The following is an 8,998-nucleotide window of genomic DNA, read 5'->3' on the forward strand; positions in this document are numbered from 1 at the left end:
TGAACGCGTTTTTTGGAGAAATACACGTATTGTCATAATCAGTTTATGAAAGCTATGAATTTTTGTTCCTTTTTCTGCTATATTTTCTGGAAAGGCCTTTACTGTCCGCCCGCTGCTAAACATATTCAGGTACTACGTTATTTTAGCAGGGATTTTGCTACCACCGTGCAATGAGGAAATAAACGGAAATTTATATAGATATCTGATATCAGTTATTTTGACGCTTATAACGGATGATCTGCGACATAAAGCCAACCAATATTATATATATATATATATATATATATATATATATATATATATATATATATATATATATATGTATATATATTATATATAATATATTTAAATATATTATAGTATATATAGCATATACCATATACATATATATATATAATATATATATTATATTTATATACATATACCATAATATATTATATATTATATATATATAATATATATATTATATATATATTATATATATATATATATAATATTTGGTTGGCTTTATGTCGCAGATCATCCGTTATAAGCGTCAAAATAACTGATATTTCAGATATCTATATAAAATTTCCGTTTATTTCTCATTGCACGGTGGTAGCAAAATCCCTGCTAAAATAACGTAGTACCTGAATATGTTTAGCAGCGGGCGGACAGTAAAGGCCTTTCCAGAAAATATAGCAGAAAAAGGAACAAAAATTCATAGCTTTCATAAACTGATTATGACAATACGTGTATTGTCATAATCTTTAATTTAATAATGATTAGCATTTCGAAAAATCCAGATGATTCATTATATAGATATATATATATATATATATATATATATTATATACATATACGAATATAAATATATATATATAGTATATATAAGTATTATATATATTTAATAATGGAATCATCTGGATTTTTCGAAATGCTAATCATTATCCGCAAATATAATACAAAATTACTCACTATGAAAGGATTATCTCGGTCCCGGCGGATAAAACAATGCCTTGTCCACATATCTTTCTCTGAGTGTAACAAAGATAGTAAGCCACGAGTAATAAATTCTGAGTGTAGACTGTTGTTCGATCCGAGGTCAACCTTTTCACCAATGGCAACTACAGCAAGCATGCAGATTGCATTACTGTCAGTGCAGTGATGCCAACCCTTCTAACCCCACAGGAGACGAGAAATTACCTTACACAAACCCTAATTTACAACATCATAAAGAAACTTGTTCTAAAAAAAATAAAAAATAAATAAATAAAATAAAAAAATAATAACAAATGCGTAGTTTAATGGTCTTTTTTATATCTTTAATGAAAAATATCATCCTAAGCTTATGAATGGAGTAAAAAGAAATAGAAATGAGATGTTACAATAAATGGAAAACTCTTTGTTGACCTTATTTTAGACTGATAATAAAGAACGATCAAAGCACACCTCTGTTCCTCTGTATAAGACTAACAGCTCTCCCGCGCTTCACAGAAACTGCCCCACAGAATGTCTATTTACTTAGTTATCAGCAAACAGGGTAAGGGTGTAAGAATACACCACCGTAGGTCCTGCGTATCGTAAAAGGCGACTAAAAGGACAGCTGCTGCCTTGCAGTCTTACCTTTTTAGTAAAAGGCTAGGCCCACCGCTCACAACTATGGAAACTGCTGCCTTGCAGTCTTACGTTTTAGTGAAAGGCTAGGCCTACCGCCAATAACTGTGGAAACTGCTGCCTTGCAGGTGGACTTTTTAGTCAAAGGCGAGGCCCAACGCCAATAACTGTAGTTGATGACAGAAAGGGCATGCGGTCGTAAAAACCCCTTTGCCAAATAATAAACCATGCCTGATGTTATAAGGAAAGTCGCATCAGGCAACTGACCCCTTAGTGTGGGGATAACGGTGGGAAAGAAGAAGAAACATGTAAACTCATAGTTAGCTGCAAAGAAACAGCCTGAACTAAATGTTAAGATAGAGTTAACAGGAAAGAAACAGCCTCAGCCAAACGTTCAGATGCTGACTTTACACTACTGTAGGATTTACAGTGAAAGGAAGAGATGGCCAAGAGATGCGTTCAGTTCAGTCTAAAGTAACAAACTGCAATTAAAGCACAACAAGCAAGCAAAAAATGCGCCGAAGTTTCTACGGTGCAATCGAGTTTTCTGTATGGGCCGTGGCCCATGAAGTTTTCAGCCACGGCCCTGTCAGATAGCATTGCCAGACGTACTATTATGGCTGAATTTAACCTTAAATTAAATAAAAACTACTAAGGCCAGAGGATTGCATGTTGGTATGTCTGATGATTGGAAGATGAAGGATCAACATATCAATTTGCAGCCCTGTAACCTCTGTAGTTTTCAAGATCTGAGGGGGGGACAGAAAAGTGCGGACGGACAGGCAAAGCCATCTCAATAGTTTTCTTTTACAGAAAACTAAAACCGATTTCACCCTTATGCAGCATCTTATTAGTAAAAAAATATTCATCGAACTGTATATGTGTTTAGATTCATCAGTGAAACGCTAATCAAAGATAAATTACGTTAAAGCTTGCTTAATTTTCTACCACACATATCTTAAAATCGATAATAACTTAACCCCAGCTGTAGTACGCTTACTCACGAAGAAAAAAAAAGGAAAAAAAAAAAACACTTACAGAATATAAAATATAATGTGAAAGAATACATTGCCATTTGATCCAGCCATTTTCCCTTGAAATTATAAATCTTGATTATTTTTCAAAATCACTTATGTCCAAGTATCTATGCCAAGCACAGATCATACAAGCATATATATTATATATATATATATATATATATATATATATATATATATATATATATATATATATATATATATATGCTTGTATGATCTGTGCTTGGCATAGATATATATATATATATATATATATATATATATATATATATATATATATATATATATATATATATATATATATATATATGCTTGTATGATCTGTGCTTGGCATAGATACTTGGACATAAGTGATTTTGAAAAATAATCAAGATTTATAATTGCAAGGGAAAATGGCTGGATCAAATGCCAATGTATTCTTTCACATTATATTTTATATTCTGTAAGTGTTTTTTTTCTTTTTTTTCTTCGTGAGTAAGCGTACTACAGCTGGGATTAAGTTATTATCGATTTTAAGATATGTGTGGTAGAAAATCAGCAAGCTTTAACGTAATTTATCTTTGATTAGCGTTTCATATATATATAAATATATATATATATATATATATATATATATATATATATAATATATATATGTGTACCTATATATATGAATATGTATGTATATATATATAATATATATATATATATATATATATATATATATATATATATATATAGATATATATATATATATATATATATATATACACATACACACACGTATATATATATATATATATATATATATATATATATATATATATATATATATATATATATATATATATATATATATATATATATATATATATATATGCGCATGTACGTATATATACACAGCATTTTCTCTTCGGTCAGGAGATTTCCATCTCTACGTTGACCGTAACAGGAATTGCTTCAGGATCAGAAATTGGTTTCTGGTAAAAATGTGTCGAAACCATGAATTTTTCATTTGATACAAATAATACTGGAGGAGTCAGAATTGTTTCAGCAAATTAAAACGTTCTGTAGTCATCGTTGCCTTACATTTTCTTCGGAAGAGGTTTCCATTTACATAATCCAATTCACGTTTAGGTGACCTTAGGACTCAGCTTGACCTATGAGGTTGTAATCTATCAACACCTGGTGCCTAGTAGCGTTCGTCCAGCTTAACAGCGACTGACCCGCCCAAGCGTTTCTGACCTCCGAATTTTTGAGGACCCACGGTTTAGCGAACACGGGATGCCAACTGAATCAAGGGAACCGTATAATATTTATGATATTTTCATCCATTTATTTTTCTGTGATTGCAGTACGTTAGCAGATTTCATAAAAACTTTATTTATATTTTTAAGCCAATCTTTACCGCCAACATTTCTTCTTTCACGTTTTTCCCTCTTTCTTAACACTATCCCGCGTCCTCTGTTTGTTCTTGTACTCAAACGTGGCCCTTAAACACGCATTTGGTGCCAGTTACTTTGAGGAGGTTTAGAAGGGAGCTAGCTCCCAGTTCTCTGAAAATTGAGGAAGCTTTTTTCCCAGGCACAGTATTCACTTGTCACTGTCCGGAAATGACGAGAGTAGTTCCTCGTTGGACGAGTCAGTTCCGTGCTCGACTGCCGATCTCAGGGTCCGGGTTCGATTCCCCGCTCTGCTAACGCGGAATCAGAGGACTTTATTGCTGGAGATAGAAATTCATTATCTCGAATGGGTTCGGATTCCACAATAAGCTGTAGGCCCCGTTGCTAAGTAACTATTTGGTTCTTAGCCACGTTAAAATATCTAATCCTTCGGGCCAGCCCTAGGAGAGCTGTTAGTCAGCTCAGTGGTTTGGTGAAACTAGGATGTACTTATGACGAGAGTGCGTGACCAACAATGATCCAATTACAATGGGCAGTGGAAAGCATGGGAGAACCACCTCGTCTCTGGGTTAAGAAAGCTAAAATAGATTCGCGTTTGGATGAAAGTGGTAAAAGCCTTGGGGACAGATACAATGACACCGTAGCAAACTGGAAGACTTAGAGGAGAGAGAGAGAGAGAGAGAGCGGCATTCAGTACAAAAGAGACGCCAAAACCAAAGTAAACTTGAGTACTTCGAAAAAAAAAAAAAAAAACATCTTAGAGACAAGGTATTTAAGGAAGGAAATTAGTTCTTGCATTTTGATTATTCCCTCCTACCCATTTCATATTTACTTTATGTCACTCGTAATCTTAAACTGCTGTCTTTATAATGATAGCAAATGCCCAGGAATCTGTATTATGTTCCATCATACTTTTTTCATTGAAAAAGCTTCGTACATTTTCTGGAGTGTATAATTGCTTCTTTTTTTTTTTTTTTTGAAGTGTTTTGTCATTTATTCGAAAACATCTTGGGTTTTATACGAGTAGGAATGGGTGTTATGCCGTACTCTCTCCTTGATTGTTTTTCATTAAAAATATTATTTTGTAAGATTCATTTAACCCTTAAACGCCGACTGGACGTATTTTACGTCGACATTTTTTGTCTCTCGGGTGCCGACTGGACGTATTTTACGTCGACATACAAAAGTTTTTTTTAAAAATTCGCGGAAAAATACTTTTAAGCCTACAGCCGAAAACTCTTGAATCACGCGCCTTGGGGGATGCTGGAGTTCACGGATCAAGGTGTTGTTTTGTTTACAATCGTTACGCGCAGGCGCGCAAGCGCGAATTTCTTTCTTGCCGCACTAAAAAGTATCTGTGACACATCTCGGAAATTATTTCGTCACTTTGACATAATTTTTTACCATTTTAAATTAGCCGTTACATAGAGTATTATATATGAAAATGTGCGCATTTTTATGTAGAATACAACAAAAAAATACTCATGAATTGTAGCTATCTTACATTTTAGTAATATTCAATCATTTAACTTAATTTTGCAACTAATTGGAAGTCTCTAGCACAATATTTCGATTATGGTGAATTTATGAAAAACTTTTTCCTTACGTCCGCGCGGTAACTCTTCCGAAAATAATCATACATGCGATTGTGGTAATGTTTTGCACCATTTTTTAAACCAAATTAGGCCGTTACATAAAGTTTTATATATGAAAATGTGCGCAATTTCATGCACACTACAACTAAAAAACAACCCATGGTTGTAGCTTTTATCAATTTTGAAATATTTTCATATAAAAAATGATAAGTGACAAATTTTCAACCTTCGGTAAATTTTGACTCTACCGAAATGGTCGAAAAACGCAATTGTAAGCTAAAACGCTTATATTCTAGTAATATTCAAGCATTTACCTTCATTTGCAACAAATTGGAAGTCTCTAGCACAATATTTTGATTTATGGTGAATTTATGAAAAAAATAACATTTTCTTTACGTCCGCGCGGTAACTCTTCCGAAAAAATCATACGTGCGATTGTGGTAATGTTTGCACCATTTTAAATTAGCCGTTACATAACGTTTTATATATGAAAATGTGCGCAATTTCATGTATAATACAAACAATAAATAGTTTGAAGGTTGTAGCTATTCTCATTTTCGAAATATTTGCATATAAAGTCACGTTATAAATAGAAAAAAAACCACGTTCGGTCAAATTTGACTCTACCGAAATGGTCGAAAAACGCAATTGTAAGATAAAACTCTTACAGTCTAGTAATATTCAGTCATTTATCTTCATCGTGAAACAAATTCGAAGTCTCTAGCACAATATTTAAATTTATGGTGAATTTTTAAAAAAAACTTTAAAAACTTTCCTTCCCTCCGCGCGCGGATTCTCCGCCACAAATCTCCGAAATGCGTAAGTCCCATTCTCGGAATATTTGCTCGTTTCATATAGCATTTCATAGAGTTTTATATATGAAAATGTGCGCAATTTCATGTAGAATAAAACGAAAAATATTTGAAAGTTGTAGCTGTTCTTATTTCCGAAATAATTGCATATAAAAAAATATATATAAAAAATTCGACATTCGGTCAACTTTAGCTCGTCAGATATGGTCGAAAACTGCATTTGTAAGCTAATATTCTTACAGTATAGTAATATTCAATCATTTGTCTTCATTCTGAAACATATTGGAAGTCTCTAGGACAATATAGAATTTATGGTGAATTTTTTGAAAAAAAATATGTGTTTACGTAAGCGCGTTACGAATTCATGCATTATTTTGTGATAATATTTTCTCTGTGTTGCTCTTATCGTTTTACAATTTGTTATATACCAAAATGATTGAAATTTAGTGTACATTACAACGAAAAAAAAAGTAACTTGTTACCTTCAACCGTTTTGCGCACAGCGCGATTTGAATACAATTATATATGAAATTTCGTTTTTGCGCTATCATATATATCGCATTATTTATATATGATAATGATAATTTTTTTCATTTCTGATGGTTGCATACTAAACTTCAAGCAATGAGAAAAAAAGGAGCCAAATATGAACTCTTAATCTTGAAAACTAAGCGCGCTGTGATTTTTTGAAAAAAATATTTTTTCTGCTTACGCGCTCACTCTCAAACCCCTCCGGCACACGGAGTCATTTTTTTATTTACCGCTCCGGCGTTTAAGGGTTAACAGAAAATATTATCGCAGCTTCTCTTGACCTTAAGTGAAGGTGACAAGGTCATTTTATTTGTATTATTTATGTCTGTGTGGAAGTCTTGTTATAAGCCACTTTTTACAACTGTAAATTTTTTTGCTTAAGAAAAAGGATTATTGTACCATGTTAACCAGTAACTAGATGTATTACATTTACATCGACACCAAAGGATTTTATTTTTGAGCTGTTTGATATCAGAAAGTACTGTCTGGTTGGTTCCAAGTTGAGCCAAAAAAGCCTGAGAAAACAAACAAGAATAAGTTATTAACACAATTGACATTGAACAGGTCACCTGGCGTTTCTAACTTTGGAATTTTGCACCCGTTTGATAGTTTGCAAGGAATATCCATTTCGTTATGTGGTCTGCTGGTAGTGGTTAGTGTCGTGGAGTGCCACTCAGATGCCAAGGATTCGCTTCTCCCCCAGGGAGATGGAAAATCACTGGTTTTGTACCATGATTAGTTACTCCTACAGTGTGGGGTCTGCTGTGGGAGGTTAAAATCAACATTCTTTGGAGGCTTGAATTTCAAGTCAGTGGCCCTTGTGTGCTTGTTCCAAGTGAATAGGTTTCATCTACTGAAATAATGATAATTAATGTGTGCAGTACTACCGATAACGCAAAAAGATATTTGGGGATTCCGAGGAAACTTCATGTCAAACCTCAATTTCCCATTTAACTGTTTCTTGATAAAGAGTTTTTTTCGGGAAGTTCATCCATCTGCTGTTTACTAGAGATTGCTCTTCTCTTATATGCATCAGCTCTTCTCTCTTACTCCTTTCTGGCGCGCGTGAGCAAATTTATTGTGCTCTTTATGAATAATAAATTTTGCCTGTTCAGGTTTCTGTTAAATTTATCTTATATGTTGACTGCTTGGTCTATAGTATTTCAAGCAAATTTGAATTGATTGTGTTTATCAACTGCTGATATTCATCTTCGACCAGCTTAAGAGGGTTATACCAGTGCTTTTTCGTAATGTTCGGCGCTTGGGTGACAAAGCGTTCTTCACATTATTCAGTTCCTTACTGCTTTGCCGTGTCTAAAGGCGTTTCCACATTAAATTAACATTGGCTTGTTTGCGTCCCCCTTCCCCCCTTTTTTATAAAATGTGTCAATTTTGTTCAGTTTGCCTATAAGGTAAGAAGGAACTTTCCATTTAAACAGGAGGATAGAAGAAAATTATGGTTGATTTAGGAATTTCAGGCTGTCAAGCCAAGCAATGGGACAATTTCATTCATTCGGGGCTGAAAACTATAAAAAACAGGGAGTTGGAGTGGTTAAATAATAAGATTAAGAGATCTATGAAATAAAGGAATAAGGTACTACAAGTATTCAAAGGTGGAACACGGAGAAAGCGCCACAACTGTACAAACAAGGTGCAGTTAGAGGTATTGGACAGCAAAATTGAAGAAAGGAAGGGGGAACGCACATAAAATAAAAGGCTCTGGGTGCATGAATGGGCGAAGGGACCCTGCAAACCACGACCACCGTGTGCAAACACCCTTTAGTAATGGCTTACTGTGTATTTAACCCTGCGCACTTACTATTGGTCAAATCATTGATACATATCATATCTGAGTTAATGACACTTCGCATTCTGTCGCATTCAAGACATTAAGAATAGAATGGAATGAATAATCATAACTATTAGGTAGTAACAGAATAACACAAGTCCCGAGGATGATCCAAATTTATAACACACATAGTCACCCATAAACTCCAGAATATCGTTTTCTTTTAATAATCATCATTCATCAAATCGAAGAAGAG

The sequence above is a fragment of the Macrobrachium nipponense genome, chromosome 3, assembly GCF_015104395.2.
Source record: "Macrobrachium nipponense isolate FS-2020 chromosome 3, ASM1510439v2, whole genome shotgun sequence".
Lineage (NCBI taxonomy): Eukaryota > Metazoa > Arthropoda > Malacostraca > Decapoda > Palaemonidae > Macrobrachium > Macrobrachium nipponense.